Below are 18,733 nucleotides of genomic sequence, written 5' to 3' on the forward strand. Positions count from 1 at the left end.
AAAAAGACAAAAATTTAATACTACTACTGCGATTCAGTATGAAGAGAAACAAATGAAGTACATTAATTAACCCAAAAATGGTAAATGTGAACATTTGTAGTTACTTTCCCTGTTATTTTTTAATTCATACTGGTTTTTTTTTTTTTTAGTTTTTTATATCCAAATTTGTGTATGTGAATGTGAAAAAGCAATTTTAAACCACTACTTAACAGTTGACATTTTCAGGTATAGATACTTTTCATGTTACCCTATTTTATTTGATCAGTTATCGTTTGCTCTTGTGAACATGCACACGCTGTGATTACTAATTCTTCAGACTCCTGACGTCATGAATCATTTCACGAACGAATCGGACCGGGCGCGTGGCCGGTTCTCTCATCTCGTTCTCTCGTTCTCTCGTTCTCTCCGCGTTTTCGTTCTTCCGAATCTTTCAAGGTACCGGCTCGGCTCTCAAAGAGCCGGTTCTTTACATCGCGAACGAATCGCAAGATTTCGTTCTCTCAAAGATTCGTTCTTTTTGAACGAATCGTTAACGAACGACCCATCACTAGAAGATTCCGGGTATGATGGAAGTCGGGTTAGTTGTATGCGGAAAAGTTTCGAATTTTTTTCGATGGAATTCATTTAGTTTGGTTAAGGTTAATTCTACTACAGGTTGGGAAGATCAATGTTATAAGTTTGGCACACTATTTGGTTTCTCCGCCAGGTAGCAGTAGTGTTCCATGAGGTGGTCACTTTCATCAGTTTCAATGCATTTAAAGGGGCCGTTTGCATTTTTCAAAGTGAAATAACAATATGTGTAAAACTTGTCAGTTCGTTTTGAATTTAAAATTAGGATAGCTTAACGTTCATCTATTAGTAGTTTTTAATTTAGTTTTTCAATATGCCTAAGTGTTGTTTTGTGCCCGGTTGCAAAACTGGATGTAGTAGAAAGTACGACGCAAGCATTAAAAAGTATTTAAGGCTCCTGCAGACGAAAAAATAAGAGAATTATGGAATAGAAAGATCCCAAGGAGTGATAGAGACTTGAGGAAAACTGATTATGTTTGTGAAATTCATTTCGAGGTTCGTGAAAATAAATAGTATATCCTAACCAATTCCATCCCGACTTCCACCTTGATAGTCACGTTAGGCTCTGTAGTAGGATGAGTTCGTTGGTATCAAACCAGATATAAAAATGGTATTACAACATGCATTATGATCTTTTTGTTTATGTTAAGGTTCGTGTTCGTTTCTGTATCATTATTAAACAAAAACTTCAGGTTATATCTTTTGTATGCCAATAACCCCAAAATTAAAAAAAAAAAAAAAAAGCATTCATATTTTCAGTACGTTTTGGGCTGTTGATAATTGTAATAGGTACTTTAAATATCAACATTTATTCACCCAGTAATTAATTAAAAAAAATTTCAAATAGCCTTCTAGTTTGCTATAATACTACTTACCACTAGTAATATTTCTTTCGTTTCAATTTTCATTCAGGTTATCATTTTGCTCAAGGATTCCAATCTGTTGACTATATTTAACACATTTTTTTAGATAACCAATTAGATCAAAATATTCTAATTGAAAATTTTCACCAGAACTGCATGTGTGTTGATTTAAATTTAAATGCAATTGCACTTACTAGAGAAAGTTAACAGCACTTTGAAACTTTGTTGGCATTAATAACAATTCAGTCTAAATTGTTGCTCAATCTTCCAATAGACACAACACAGAGAACATACACTGTGTATTAAGGAACGTAAAAAAAAAACATTGTGTAAGCCAGATGTCCCAAGATGATATATTTATAGACCTGTACAATTTCATTTCACAACTAGGAAAATCTAAATGCACGTGACTTAGTACACAAGATCCTCAGTTTAAAATAAAGTAGGAAAAATAGATTTAACGAGTGAGGTCATATAAAATAGTTATTGGGTAGAGGGGCTGGGGAAATCCGGGAGATAGGCTGACCCGAGGGATCACCAGTGCAAGATCCAGAGGGAGTGGAGACGAACTGAACCAGGAAAGCAGGTGTTTCTGGTGAGGACAGGGTGAGAGTGGAATGGGCTTGAGGGAAGGGTACTGAATGGGAGAGGAGGGACTGACTTCAGAAATTGGTAGAGTGAGCTAGAGGGGAGCTCCTTGCCAACGGGTGAAAGCCCAACCACAAGTGTATAAAGATAATAATTTAATATCCAACTGCCCTGAGTTTGCTCCAACCAACTGAAAAATATATCAATGTGTGCTGTAAGTACATTATTTAATATTTAAATTCTAATGAAGCCAATGACTATTTGAAGTTCATTCAAAATCCCTTTCTTATTACCTTAATTGCATTTTGATTTTAAATATTATTTTGGTTTAAATAAATTCATGCAAAAAATATTGATGAACAAAAAGCACAATTGATTTACAGAAAACACAAACATATATATATATATATATATATGAATGAAGTGATTTGAATAGTTCCAAACTTACAATACAAAATGAGATAACTGTTTAATTTTTGTTAGGGTGACTGTAATGTTACTCAACATTTTTATTTTTACTTATATTTGAACACAACAAATGAGGGCTTATTATTGTGGATTGTGTTGAAAACGAGAAAATCCATTAAAAACCACTTAGCTCGAACAATAATGTGCTCGAATTCAAAGATGCACAGTTTTTAAAGAGCACAAAGTGTTACAGGACATGAAGTGGCATGTGGCATAAATGTTGAACACAGCTGTTATGTCAAGTAATTAGCAACTATGTATACACATTTCAGGAACAAATGATATTAAGAAATTATGTTCACGAAGTTAAAGGTGAAACCATCAAGATACCAAGAGGTAAAATAACTTTAACATAATCTGCAGTGCCAACTATTTTTCCAAACTTGCCTTCATACTTGACATAGCACAAGCCATACAGAAGAAAACTAGAGATTAGTGCAAGTTCATTTTTTAATCAAACACAATACTTGCTGCAGTTATGACCATTTAAATTTAAAATTTCAAAGTAACCAAAATCTCATTTAAAACCATTTACAGTTGCTGATGGCATTTTTACTTTTAATGAAAAATTTTTACCACACAGTACTCAGTGGTTTTCAAGATAATTACTTTATTTTATGCTACAGCATAGCATAGCATAGCATAGCTGTGAATTTTGTGTGTGTGTGTGTTATGATAGTTTTATTGCATTAAGTCCTACAAAATGTTTTTCTCTTCATGGCAGGGGAAATTAACTTACCTTTTTTTATTTCTCCACAATTTTTTGGCTCTTCAGGAACATTGGATCTGCTGTAAAACAATTATGGCAGCAAAGTGCTCTTTCATATCTTTTAAGTAAAACATAAAATTGAAAGAAATACATTTAAGTTTTATTATTAAAGGTATAGAATTGAGAATCGTAACATGAAATTCAGTTGTTCACTTAAAGACTTGACTATAATTGTCTGTTTAAAATTACCTTATTGCAGTATAATTTGCAATGTTTATTAAAACTTGGGCACCAGCACAATTCAGAAGGAAAAAAAAAATTAAGATGAAATCTAATACATTACAGATGAAATTCTTTAAAGATTTTGAGTGCATTATAATAGGAATAATAATAATTTTCAAAGTATTTGCTTTTCTATTAAACAAAACCTATTTAACTTAATTTAATCACTGTTAAGTAAAGCTTTAAGGGGATTTTAATTTCAATCTGAAAAATTAATTTACACTGGGCTTAGAAAATCCTATTTTATCACACAATGGTTTACACATACACACATCTTTAAAGAATACGCAAATGTAAATAAAGTCAAAACAATCTTCATTGGAATCTGTAACAGATCCAGTAGTTCGTAAAAGAAGGGATCATATTAAAAACTGTGAGATTTAAAAAAAAAAAAATCATCTTGTGTTTTTATTAACTACTCAGTTACCACCTCTGATTTGTTACTAATTGGAATACATTAGTTTTTGGCAATAATTTCAATTATATCAGAAGCATAAAACAATGTATGAAACTAGGTAAACAGTTTACTTTTATTTTTTATTTATTTGTATTCCATTGAGCCTTCTTTTTGGTAGAAACCATAAGGCTATGGAACATGTCATTTACATATTTACAGTTATACATATACATACAGTTTTACATGTACACAGTTTTAAATACATACATACTTAGTTTTACATACATATAACTTTGAAGTAAAACAAATAGTGATAAAAAAATTTCAGAATATTTATTGTTAGAAATATATAGCAAAATAATAATCATGTTTGAACATTCTTGTTTACAGAACATTGATAACAAAAATTCTGTCAATATTGCTCGCTTAGAGCCACAAAGTGCCAGCTCCCCAAGCATCACAAAAAACGAAAATGTGTGGCAGTGGCTAATATCAAGGTCTCTTGATAATGGTTGGGGCAGAAAAACAGAAAACGATGCTTCACTGACATATTTCTACTACCGAAAATCTGAGCAGAACAATGCAGATTTGTTAATTAAAGTTGTTTGGGAATGTGACAGTGCTCAGCCAAGTTTGTACATTTGCAATTGTAAAATAAATATGAGGAGGTTAAATTTTAACTATGTCCATACTACAGACAGCATTTTGTTACTTCTCAGAAAGTTGGAAATAATAGAGTTTTGCAAAGGGGTACATATCAAAGAAATAACCAGCATGAACTCACCTCAAGTGTCATTAAAAATATTAAGTAATGCAACAATATGCAATGGAATTTTGATTAGTCCAAAATGTTGCTTTGTTTCAAATGAAGTTTTCCTACACTGCAAATGCTTCAAAACACGACTAATAAGTAAATCTAAAGTTCCTCGAAGATGCTTTCTAACTAGAAATGTGAAGCGTTCGGTACTAAAAGAAAGATCTGCCATTACAATGATAAAACACTTACAAGGAAAAAACAAACAGCTTTCTACTACTGCTTTACAAGAGGCCATAAACAATTTGCCAGAAAAACAGCAAGAAGCTGTAAAACAGTGCTTTCATTCCTGTACGTTGCAGAAAAATTCTTTTAGTAAGAAATGGATACTGGAATGTATTCTTATGCGATATAAGAGCCCTTCTTTGTACAAGCATATTCAAGAACAAAAAATTCTTCATGTTCCCACAGTTCGCACTATCAACACACACATCCGAGGTATAAAGGCAGAATGTGGCATTTCAGATTATATTCTGCAGTGCATTAAATGTAAACTGAAATCCTTGCTTATAAGAAAAGACACTATTGAACATCATGGTGTACTGCTGTTTGACGAAATAAGTTTAACACAACATTTGGATTTAAATTCAGTGTCTGGTACAATCACAGGGTTAGTGGAAGTAGGTTCTAATACAACAGACTCACAGTTCTCTCAGTATGCTGACCATGGTTTGGTCCTATTCTTTCGGCCATTTATTTGTAACTGGGGCCAGGTTGTTGGTCTGTATCTCACCAAAAATGCAGCCCCTGGCAATGTCCTTACAAATTTGGTTCTGGATGCTATTGCGAAACTAGATGCAGCTGGTCTGTTTGTAGAATGCGTAGTGTGTGATGGAGCAACAACAAACCGTTCAATGTGGAAAAAGTTTGGTATTGGCATAAAATATGAGAAGAACGTTTGTAATTCAGTTACCCACCCATGTAGTGACACAGGCGACAGAAAGTTATATTTCATTTCTGATGGTCCACACTTGTTTAAGTGCATAAGAAACAGATGGCTTAAATCACGTGTATTTAAGGTTAGTTTTCAAATGTAAAAAAAAAAAATTGCTGACATTTCAATGTGATTATTTGATTGTTTAAAATCTGATACGGAATTTGTTTCATTTAAAATTGGGATGGAAGCAGCATGCATGAACCACTTGGAACTTCTATTGAAGTATGACAGTAAAGCGGCAGGCCTAATAATGGCCCCAAATTTAACATATAAACAAGTGCAGCCAAAAAATTTCCAGAAAATGAGTGTCTCTCTCATGAAGCAGGTAACTAAAAATTGCTGTACAAATTATGTAATTTCCATAATGCAGTTATTCATAATAAAATTTCCACACATCAAAATTTAAGCGATGATGGTACTTGTCATTGTTTTCTTTACCGACTAACTACCAGTGGCACTAATGAATTTATGAACACAATTTTCTTTTGCTTCCAAGAGCTTTTTTGGGAATGAAATGGGAAATATGAGCTCGGCCAATTTATTCACATCCTGTGCACACAACACATTAAAAATTATTTTGTAAATTAAATATATATACTTGTTTTATTCAATAAGTACACAAAAATAATTTTATAGACAGCTTCTATTCATAAACTGCACTTAACAAAAATAAAGATTTTCCTGTATTGAAACATGAAAAATACTTAATGATTATTTATTTCTTATGTAGACACTTCTTGGTTTCTTGGAGTATATTGACACGTGGGAATTATCCACCAAATATCAGCCAGAATTGTTTCTTTCACCATCAACCGCCTGTGGAATAAGAGTAATGATAACATCAATCATTGAGTTGTCACATACACTTAATTCTATTGGCTTTCATTATCTTCTCACATCAAAGGTCACCAAAACATATTGGAGGTATGTATATTTAAAAAACATTCATTGCTGATTTTTTTAAAGCAAATAATAGCTAATTAACTAATCCCTATGTGATGTCTATAGGAAAAGTTCAATATTGCAATTGGAATTTAATTTTTTGCCTTATAAAATTTTCAATAACTATATTTGGGACCTCAGAAAAAATGTTATGAAATGCAGGAAAGTAATCAGTGTTGAAAATGAAAAATAGGGACAAATTTATGGACATATCAATTGTGGCATTCCTGCCTCTGAGCACCTGGCGACGACAGAGAGGGCAGGAGCAAGAGACACTACATGCCAAGGGACAAATTAATTCTAGTGCAGGCTTAGTAAATACAAATACACATATTATTTCACTGATTTTTCCAGCACAATTTAATATATTTAAAAACAATCAGCTAGTAATTTAGAATGTGATAGTTACAATTGCTTATATTACTTCTCTAAAACATGTGTTTTGACTTCAGTGAAATTCTATTCAAACATAAAAAATACAGCTTTGGTACTTCATTATAAAAGTTCACAATTTTAAAACATTACTTATTACATGGATATAGAATTATATGTTTCAATTAAGTGTGGTACTTTTCAATGAGATTTCAATTTAAACAACAAATAATTAAATTGAGGCAATCACTTACAGCATAATAAATAAGTAAATTAAATATAACAAAGCCAACTTAAAACCTTTACACATATCTACATGGTGTATTCTCCACTCTTATAAAGGCAGCCATATGGTTGAAAATTTGAATTTTTTTGTTTTGTTCCGTTTCCATTTTAATACCTAATAGGTAGGGGAGTGGCGGGTAGTACGGCACGTCGGGTAGTATGGCCCAGTCATTAGTTCACACACTTGCCGCTAGATAACAGCACGGTACAGAGGTGTGTATGCAGAGCCCACGCCTGTGTACTGTTTGCGAACTGTTGGTAGTTGTCATTGCTGTGCGTCAGAAGAAACTTTTTTTTGTGTGTTTTACTCGTTTCGGCTGCTGTTTCGAATAACTTTTGAGATTAACTGAGTGGAAATAGGTAAGGATTTTAACTATCGCTTTAACTTGTGATTGTAGTGCACTATGTGTAGGGAATATCCCCAGACTTTTAAAGATATATTTTCGTTCCTTTAAGTTAAGCGCTATTTTTCTTCCAGTAATGTCGATCGGGTAGTATGGACCATGCTATGTGCGGGTAGTATGGGCCATTAAAATATCAGTGCATATCCAAAGTTAGTGGACATAAAACATATTTTAGAGTCGCAAGTTATACCAAAAATAGTTAATATCAAATTCTTGACCCCATTAAATGAGCGCAGTTTGTATTTTATTTCAAAATTAAGGCTGTTCCGAATTAAGAAAATCTTTACCTTGCTTTTGGTTTACTTCAGACTATGTTTTTCTTTTGTCCCTAACAGTTTTTTTGTTAAGAATGTTTATTAAGTCTGAAAATAATATGCAGAATGATTCAGTAAGTTATTTCAGGGACAAATTTTGTAAGACATTAATTTTCGGTAAATTGCAGTTAGAAAAAGTTAGAAAATTTAAACTTTTATTATCGGGCAGTGTTTATTCATAGCCCATGCTGATTTCATTTAGGCCTAATTCATTACAGGGACGATGCCTAAATTTAAGAAGAAGTCCGCTGGAGAAGGGCGAGGAGAATGGTCTGAAGATGCGATGAAATCAGCTGTGCAAGATGTTTTGGAAAACAAAATAGCGGTTCGGGCAGCAGCAGAACGTCATAATGTTCCCAGAACCACTTTACGAAGAAAAATTTTGGCTGTAAGAACAAAATCGCAAGTGGAAATGAAACCTCAGCTTGGAAGCTTCAAAGTAATTTTTGATGAGATGTATGAAAACGAGCTTTTAAGGCATATGAAATATTTGGATGCACGACTTATGCCATTATCGAGACATGAATTCCTAAAGCTTGCATACGAACTAGCAGAAAGTTTGAAGTTGCCTCATAGATTCAACAGGGAAAGTAAATTCGGGGAAAGATTTTTATATGGGTTTCATGAAACGACAACCCGAGCTAAGTCATCGAAAACTACAATCAACTAGCTTAATGCGATCAGTAGGTTTTAACAAACCCCAAGTTGAAAGATTTTTCGATCAACTTACGAAGCTTCAAGAAGACTATTCTTTTCATCCATCTAAAATGTATAACGCAGATGAAACAGGGGTTACATGCGTTCACGAAAATTAGATGGTGATTTCAGTTAAAGGAAAGTGCCAAGTTGGGAAAATGACTTTGGGGGAGAAAGGTTGCACAGTAACACTCATGTTTGTATGAGTGCAACAGGTCATTTCATACTACCTCTTTTTATATTCCCCCGGAAGATAATAAATGATCGACTAATGATTGGTGCTCCTACAGAAAGTAGCCATTTCCCAACCCCCACCGGATGGATGAATGGTCCAGCATTTTTGTCATGGCTGAAACATTTTGTTTCATTTACAAAGCCTACTGTAAATTATCCAGTTTTACTTAACCTGGATGGCCACAGCAGCCACAAGGAACAAGATGTCATAATGTATGCACGTGAAAACCATGTTCATATGCTAAGTATCCCAGAGTGCCTACCAAGTCGCTTGCAGTTTGTGGATGAGGGCCAATCTTGGACTCAGGATAAACGAATATGACATCGCAAAATTGGTCGCAGATGCATACAGGCAAGCCAGCCGTTTGGAAATAGCAGAAAATGGCTTCAGATGCACAGGAATATATCCCTGGAATTCACAAATATTCACTTATTTGGACTTCATAGGCAGTGAGTTAACCAACATATCACTCAGCCACTCGAAATCAATCACACCTGAAACTTCAGCCGCAGTTGCTGTCCAAACCTCTACCATGACATCTCCTCAGCCATCGAGGACGACTGACGTAGGCCTATTAGCTGTTCTATCAACTACTGGAACTTCTGCAACTGTTGTAGTTCAAACATCTGCAGTGTCTTTTCCTGATCCATCAAGGGTGCCTGGCGACCCAGCTGCAGTACCATCGCTTGCTGGAACTTCTGCTGCAGCTGCTGTTCCGATGTCTGCTGTGCTTTCTCCTGATACATCGAGGGTGTCTGAAGTATCAGCTGTTCTACTAATTGTTGAGACTTCTTTGAAACTACACACACATTCACATCTTAGTGTTAGCTGTTCCGAGTTTGTAAAAACCTCTAAAAATTGTCTCCTCTACCATCGTGTAGTGATAAAAGACTGACAAGTCGTAAGAGGAAGGCAGAAAGAAGTGAGATTATGACCTCAACTCCAATAAAAGATGCACTTATAGAAAAGAAAAAACGCAGAAATCAGAAAAGAAGAAGCTCAGGAAAAAAAAACCAATTAAAATGGAAAAAGAACAGAGAGATCAGCCAGGACATTCAAAAGGAGCAAAAACTAAATCAAATGTGTTAATGATGGTAAAGACGAAAAGTAAACAGCAAAACTCTCATTTTGAGGGTTCGTTGGACTTAGCGAATGGTGAAAATGTTGACTGTATTGTTTGTGGTGAATATTTAGATGAAAATTGGATTCAGTGTCGTACATGTGAAGGGTGGGCACATGAACTTTGTGCAGATATTGATAATACTTTGTATTACTACTGCGACTATTGTAAACGTAACACTTAATTGCTTAAGTAATGGCTTCATTTGTAAACAATGTACAGTGTTTTAGCACTTCTGTACCTTAAAATGTGTTTTATTCCATTAATATGGTATAGCTTTATGTTATGGGCCATACTACCCTACATCAACCGCTTAATGGTGAATGCATACATTCATGAAATGATACAAAATATGTAATATTTTATGAATTTGAGTTTATGTTTCATTATAGTTGTAAAGTAAATGTGTCACGTATTCTTGTTACAGAGTGTTGCACAATTATTTCTGTAATTTATTATGTTATTGTCATTTTTACTTAAGTGGGCCATACTAGCCGCCTCTCCCCTAATTCTTATAGTTCTGCAACATACACATAAAACTTGTGTGTCTTAAGTAACACATCACAAAATATTAATGCTGATAACCTGTTTTTGTCACTTTTTGCAGCACTTCTTTGGTTTGATACGGCAGTGCAATGGTGTTAATATCCATCCCAGCCCCAGAGAATTTCTATTTTCAACAAGACTGTTATCAGTATACAATTTGGCAAAACCATCCAAACATGGAAATTATCCAACTGACACTGAGACTCAGTTACAGGTATTGACGACACTGGAAGACATTACTAACGTTGAGATAAATAAACCAAATGTAATTGATGAAGAGCTGGACATATGGCTACAATCCAGTGAGTCACATGTCACTTTCGGAGTACACAACTCATGCCTAATTGAACATGACTACGTAGCATCACATATAGATGATATTGTTTTCTAAATTGCTGGCTATGTTGTATGTAAGATTAAAAACAGATATCAGTGCTCTGCTTGCAATGATTCTCTAATTGGAAAATCTGACGATCAGGTATTTTTCAAAATATGGTTTGGTAATTGATCTTCGTAACCAAGGTAATTTAATTGTTCCATCACAGCAACTGCACAATTTCCTTTGTGAAATAGAAACAACTGTGCAAAGCACATTAAAACCTGACAAACTTAGTGCCGACCATTTATTACATATTATCAGAGAGGTCACAGCCAAAATAAGTACACAAAGTTTGGGCTGTGTTTATCACGAAGAGGAATTTTTAAAGTTTATTATAAAATTCTACTGCACAACACAACTTCATTTCTACCTCAGACAAGTAAACAGGAATTCTAAGCAGCAAGTAAAGTCTTTCACAATGCGTAAGCTATCCAAAGTGTAAAACCACTACATAATTCACATTAATCATGAGCATGTGAATCCCAGTGTAATGTTGCATTTATGAAGCTCTATCTTAGCTTTATGTATTCATATTAACACAGTGCTGCCAAGTATTAAGTATTTTAAGTAGTTTATGGACCTAGAGCACATGTTTATTTGAATTAGTGTGTTTTAGAGATGAAGAATTTTTTTTAATGTCACCTACAACTTTGCTAGGCACAAGTATACTCTACCTACTACAGAAAAACTTTAAGGCATGAACAATAATAATGTTTGGAAGCCAAAATATTCTTAATTGTAATACTTTCTGCTAAAACAGCACAAGATTAAGCACAAAAGGAACAACCATTTACCTACCACATTTTATCCCTATTTCAAATTTCTAAACAAGCACAAATGCTGCAAGTATATGGGTAGGTACACCATACAAGCTCACTACATTCATAGTTTAGAAAACAAAATTTCACAGTGAAGAAATGAAAAGTTGAAAGAAAAATTTATTTTTCTCTTAAATATCTTAGTAAATCACCAATGTTTTGTGTCCGTAAATTTTAAATTCGGACTTGCTATAACCGATAATGGAATATGGGATGTAAATTGTATTAGTGGCATGAATAAAAATTATGTTAACCTTGGAAAGACTGTCGCATAACCCGAAAAATCAGTCCAATAATAACCAAGTGAAAGGTTGTTTATGTTACGCTTGCTATATTAATAACAAGTAAATCTGTAAATTATCTGTAATTGAAGTACTAGGCTTACCTAACCTCAACTTCACTTTAGTTATTATTCGCCTAATTTCCATTAATCCGCGAATCAACAACGTTCACAAACTAAAAAAGTTCATCACAATAGTATAGTTACTGTGATATCAAATCGATAAAAAGACAAACAAATACATCTCTTTTCATCCAGTCATAACTTACCTCAAATATTTGCTTACCTTCATATGCAGATTGCAGATTGCTCGCGGCGAAACAAAAGCGTAGTATAGTTTTTATTTACGTATCCAAAAGCCATAAAGTTGTGAAATTCACACATTCTTTACGGAAGACTTGTTCAATATAATTCTTGCAAACAAAAAGCACATAACCAAATACCATACCGACTATTTTATTTGACTTCAACGCGGTTTTCTCACGTTCACCCTCATAAAATAGCAGTGTTGTGTTACCCTTTCGCTACGCCAGCGCACCTAGCGGCAGAACTTTTCCCTGTGCCAAACTCGCCCATAAGAAACCCCGTTTTCTTCCTAACCTGTAGTAGAATTAACCTTAGTTTGGTTAAGGTTAATTCTACTACAGGTTAGGAAGAAAACGGCTTTTCTTATGGGCGAGTTTGGCACAGGGAAAATTTCTGCCGCTAGGTGCGCTGGCGTAGCTAAAGGGTAACACAACACTGCCATTTTATGAGGGTGAACGTGAGAAAACCGCATTGAAGTCAATTAAAATAGTCGGTATGGTATTTGGTTATGTGCTTTTTTTTGCAAGAATTATATTGAACAAGTCTTCCGTAAAGAATGTGTGAATTTCACAACTTTATGGCTTTTGGATACGTAAATAACAACTACTGCGTTTTTGTTTCGCCGCGAGCAATCGAACCTGCATATGAAGGTAAGCAAATATTTGAGATAAGTTATGACTGGATGAAAATAGATGTGTTTGTTTGTGTTTTTATCGGTTTGATATCACAGTAACTATACTATTGTGATGAACGACTTTTTAGTTTGTTAACGTTGCTGATTCGCGGATTAATGGAAATTAGGCGAATAATAACTAAAGTGAAGTTGAGGTCAGCTTTGTACTTCAATTACAGATAAATTACAGATTTACTTGTTATTAATATAGCAAGCGTAATATAAATAACCTTTCACTTGGTTATTATTCGACTGATTTCTCGGGATATGCGACAGTCTTTCCAAGCTTAACAACGTAATTTTTATTCGTGCCACTAATACAATTTACATCCCATATTCCATTATCAGTTACAGCAAGTCCGAATTTAACATTTATGGACACAAAACATTAGTGATTTACTAAGATATTTAAGAGAAAAATAATTTTTTTTTCCCAACTTTTCATTGCTTCACTGAAATTTTGTTTTCAAAACTATGAGTGTAGTGAGCTTGTGCACCCATCTACTTGCAGCATTTGTGCTTGTTTAAAAATTTGAAATAGGGATAAAATGTGGTAGGTAAATGGATGTTCCTTTTGTGCTTAATCTGCTAGCACTATGTGAAGCAGGATGGCAAATATATTCAATAAAAAAAATTAAATAATTAAATCAGTGCCATTGGATGTGTAGTTTAAAGGGGTGGTTCTTAACTAAACGATTTTACAATTTTTTTTTGTAGCTAGCCTAACTCAACTGACCATTTTAATTTCTCAATCGTTGTAATATAACTAACATAACCAACTGTCCTTACCCACTATTTAAGTATTTTAAATGTAGCTTACTAAATATAACCTAACCAACCATTTTCACAGTATCACAATTCTTGACATATTTTTTAAAAATTATTTAAGAAATCATTATGTTATTGTAGTATACTGTTTTAACAAGTAGAAATGTTAGGTTAGCTACATTAAAATTACTGTGAAATGGAGTGAATGATTGGTTAGGTTAGAATGTTGGGTTTACTTTTTGAAGGGTTCAATGCCGAAACATTTTGTTCAACATTTATAAAAAAAAAAAAAATTTTTGTGTGATTTATTATATGGGGTCTATAATTTTAGCAGTTTAAATTATTACATCCTTGCTTTATTTAGGAAGAGTCTCTTAGGCTCTAGCTTAAAGGAAGAAATTTTTAAAGTTAAGTTTTGGTGGGTACACTGTAGTGATATCTTACATTTAAGGTTGAAACAACTTTCATTTTTTTAATGCAGTTAATTTGTTATGGGCTTCATGCCATATGAACTGGGTTACTGTAATACAATTTCATTGTACATTAAATATTTTGGACCTATTTACTGACTAAAGTTATATTCTGTTTGTAAATACAGTGTGCCGTCACCCGACCTCAAAGGCCCGGGGGGTACCTGACGGGCGCTACGGGCGTCGCGATGCTGTTGTTGTCCAGAGGGGCGCCACGCTAGCGGGCTGCTAGGCTGTTGATGTTGGGTCGTGGGTACTCTGCCCCCGCGTGCTCCGCCAGGTACACGGCTTGAATCTAACCTGAATGGTTCTCCCTTGGCTGTGCAGGCCGCTCGGCCGTGTGGAGGACGGGAGACTACGAAAAATGATTGTATACGAGTTGGTGAGAATTACCTTTAATTTAGTCCCGCTACAAAACCTCTCGCCAACACTTGGCGACGTCTAGCGGTTACACAATTAACAAAAAACACAACACTACGCGACACTAAAATTGTTACCGCGGCAGTCTCGCGGGACGCGGGTCGATGCTCGCTGGAGACGGCCAGCGCCGTAAGTTAACGGGTGCAGGGGGGGGCTCTATGAGCGGGCTCCTAAGTTCGGAGAAACACTTACGTTAGTGCAGCCGGCAGGCATATGCACGGCGTCCTTAATTAAAAATACTTTCGCTGGAGTCTGCCAGTACCGTAAGTTCCGTGATACGATGCATAGCGTGGTATCACAATGACGACGGTCGGGATAGGCCCAGTTCCGCAAAATACGCGCAGAGTCGACGTGGGCAGCGATGAATTAATAAAAGGATTTAAATTTGAAGGTGTAGTACAGAATAAAAATAATCAATGAAACAAACTTGAATGCTGCCCACGGACACACGTCTGTTCCCGGCGCGGAGTGGTTGGAGACTGCCGAACATGGCCGCCTCGCAAGGAAGAGAAACTTTCTCTTCTTTGTGAGTCGGCACCGAAAACTTATAATAATTTAATTTGTTATATGATGAGTAAAAAACATGCTCCAGGTGCTTGATTAAAACTTTGCACCTGGTAAATATTTGCCTAAGGCTTAACAATTGTTTTAATTGATTTATTAATTTAAAAAGTGGCACCAAGTTGGCGACTGTAAATTTAAATACAAATTGTTTCAATGTGCACTGTTTGGGTTTGAATTCCCTTAGTTTGGCTAGACCACTATCATAGGCCAATTAATCAAGGCCAGTAGCCGCTGTGGCTAGTAACGAGGATTGTTTTCTGTTCTGTGCGAGCCGCGCACGCACGGAGTCTCTACGATTCACTTGCTCATTGCTTGTGATTACTTAATTTCATTCTAAAGCTTCGTTTGGGAATTGTTTTCCGTAGTCGAGCCCCCGGGGTTTCGTGTCCTGATGTTTAATTCAGTTAATTGAGGTCACGCCCGGGGCGCTCGCTTGACTCAATCCGGCTGGGCGAGGGGCGCGCTCCGAAAACGGGATACGGTACTGGCGGTGCGGAGCACGGGCTTAACGGCCATGGTCGGTACGACGTCAAGTGAAAGATTTATATCTCATTTTTAATGACAAGAAAACGGTTTTTGGTATTATTTGTCTGTGATACAGAGAAATAGAATATGATGTAGGATTCCAAATTTGACATTTTGCAAATACTTATATGTAGTCTATGTCAGTGAGTCAATAATGCACCACTTCATAATCTGGGCATAACTTCTTGTAACTGTTACTTATGAGTAAAACAATTACTATTTTTAGCATTCTCTAAAAAATTTCCTCTATAATGGCTTAATGGCTTTAATCAAAAGATTTTAAATAATTGTTTACTTACAAATAAACATTATTCCTAGGCTTAAACATTTTCTGTTTAAAAATATGTACCTACGTCTTTCGATAAATACATCCATATATTATTACATTTTGTCAAATAAGTTAATTGACACTACAATTAAGTTATCAATAATGAATATTATTTACAAATGCTACAAACACTAATGTTAGTTATTATCATAATTTGAAACTTAGGCTTATAGAACCAAATATTAATTAAATATGTACATAGGTCCACTAAGTTTTCTGTTAGTGCAACAGGTACTTTGCAATGTTGCAAAAGTTGAAAGAAAAAATAATAAGGAACCACAAAGACAATTACATAAAATTCACTATCACATTAAAATTAGCTTAAATAATATTACAAAGCAGCAAGTGTCAGAGGCCTGAACGGTAGAGCTAAATTTTGTGATTGGTATGGGCGATACATTGTAGTGTATAAGAAATTGCATTTTTTTATAACTTTTTAATAATCAATGCATGGATGTGTTCTTATAGTTGTGAATAAAAAGTTAATTAGTGTCCATAACCATTTGTCATTATTTGTTAAATAAGTAAAAGAAAGCTATGTTTACTGGCTCCACATTTTGCACTACATTTGTTGTATATAGGAGGCTGATATAAAGCCAGCCCTATATCATTTGAAAGATAATAATGCAGTAAATGTAAACAATATTGATAACATTTTAATAAATAATATCACAAATATACGTACTAAGTTCTTGACTGTTCATTTTTGTAACTTCTAACTCTTCTTTGTGCTCTTTTTCTCTTAGCAGCACATGATAGAATCTGACAGAACTGTCACTGAAACAACTTAACTGGTGTAGACATTGTGCAAGAAATGAAAATAGAAATGTGCAGCAAGCTGGTTGTTTATGTTTTGTTAACAATCAGCACCCTTTCTTCACCTCAGTGGCAGCTAGAATGAGTCAGCACTTAACTCTTGCACTAATAAGGGCAAAACTAAAAGAATTGTTTTAATGTAAAATACATTATTTTGTAATGCACATGTTCTTCAATATTGACTGTTCTTGTAATAAGTCATTATAACCCAATACATATAGAAACATAATACATTCTTTTTCTTTCTGTAGTCATCATGCTGGCAGAAGTCATAAACGAAAAGGAACATAGAAACCTAATTAACTACAACTCAACTAACAAGTAGTAGTAGTAACATTTTTTGACTATACCAACATGAGAAATAGGCTATTTATCTCTAAAATGTACCCTTAATGTACTGGCTGATAAAATCAGCATTCACGCATGTTGTAAAAATTTCAAATCTAGCTCTGGAACACTAGGGCATACTCCATGGTACTTTTTAACACTCTTTTGGCCCATGCTGAAAATGAAATTTAACTGTCTCGAAACATTTGTTGCATGAGAAATGTGTGGTCTAGTAAAGATGGCTCAATACAAAATTGATCCAACCAAATGTTAATTGGTTTGGTTTTATAATTGCCTCTTCTCTCATAGGCTTGTGTACATTATTGTTGATGGTATCTGGCGTATAATGAAGCATTCCAAGATTTGTTCTGTGTATCTTCTTTGGTTATCATGTATTGTTTTATATTTATTGTTTTTTTTTTCGTTAACATATCTTGTTCCAAAACATTCCTGTGTATCACTGATATATTTAATCCTGAATCACTTACTAAGCTTTTCCATCATTTCTTTAATATTCAGCTTCATCTTTAGTGAACAAAACAATCATTAACAAACAATGTAAAAATCAATGACAACATTTCTTTTCTTATAAATGCAGGATTATTGTTTCAATCTTGTAAGTCCAAGTTCAAATATTTTGTTTTATTGGTTTGTTTTTTTTAATTCCAAACCCTTGGATTGCCTCATTTAACTTACAAACCTTGCCTTTGCAATCCTTTTGTGGTTTCGTGAATATCTGCTCCTCCAAATCACCATAAAGAAAAGCTTTTATCAATTTATATCCCGTTCTAACACCTCTATCAAAAAGTCCTAATTGTTGAATGGCTCACTAGAGGAGCCACTGTCTCTAAGTAATCACACCATACTCTTGACTGAGCCCTCTTGCCACTAACCTAGCATTATACTTTGTGTAGGCCAGGGCACCACATATGATGCACAGAGCTTCAGGAAATACCACACGTTTAACAACCGCTCCAGATATCAGAGTGGTATCTGTTTACAAAAATAATTTGAGAATATACTGTGAGAAAGGATGAGTAATTCTGTTTCCAAATTTTGTTTTTGGACTCCATCTTCAGACGAGTGAAAATGGCTTAAATAAATAGTTTCAGAATCATTTTAGCCATGAAATATTTGGTACAGATTCTTGAATGAAAGCTCTCAAGAGACTTGAACACCTTTAGCTTCATTTCTCCACCATATAATGTTATGGTTACCACTCAAATCTCAGTGTTGCCTTATGCACAACGATAAGACTGTGCAGCAGTCCAGAACTTTGTGCTTAAGAGGCGACACCACATTAGTGGTACCAGCGATCATTACTTTTATGATGGCCACATTCAAAGCTATTTCATTCAGCCTATATAATCCACTAATATTTGTTGCTGTGGCCTCAAACTCTTCTTGTACACTAAAGTCATACTTGTACACTATAACTCAGAAAACATGATAACACCTCTTTCTACCATTCTGTAGACAGAATGTTTGACGAACTCTGTTGCACATATACCACTATG

At 34.6% G+C, this 18,733-nt stretch overlaps 1 long non-coding RNA gene across 1 annotated transcript; it reads left to right on the forward strand.

The window, feature by feature from the left end:
* Positions 1-6,955: 6,955 nt before the first annotated feature.
* LOC134527306 (uncharacterized) lies at positions 6,956-9,851 on the forward strand. Its single transcript, XR_010074151.1, has 2 exons — positions 6,956-7,587; positions 8,164-9,851. It is a non-coding gene; the product is annotated as an uncharacterized LOC134527306 (long non-coding RNA).
* Positions 9,852-18,733: the final 8,882 nt, after the last annotated feature.

The sequence above is a fragment of the Bacillus rossius genome, chromosome 1 (genome assembly GCF_032445375.1).
Source record: "Bacillus rossius redtenbacheri isolate Brsri chromosome 1, Brsri_v3, whole genome shotgun sequence".
Classification (NCBI taxonomy): Eukaryota; Metazoa; Arthropoda; class Insecta; order Phasmatodea; family Bacillidae; genus Bacillus; species Bacillus rossius.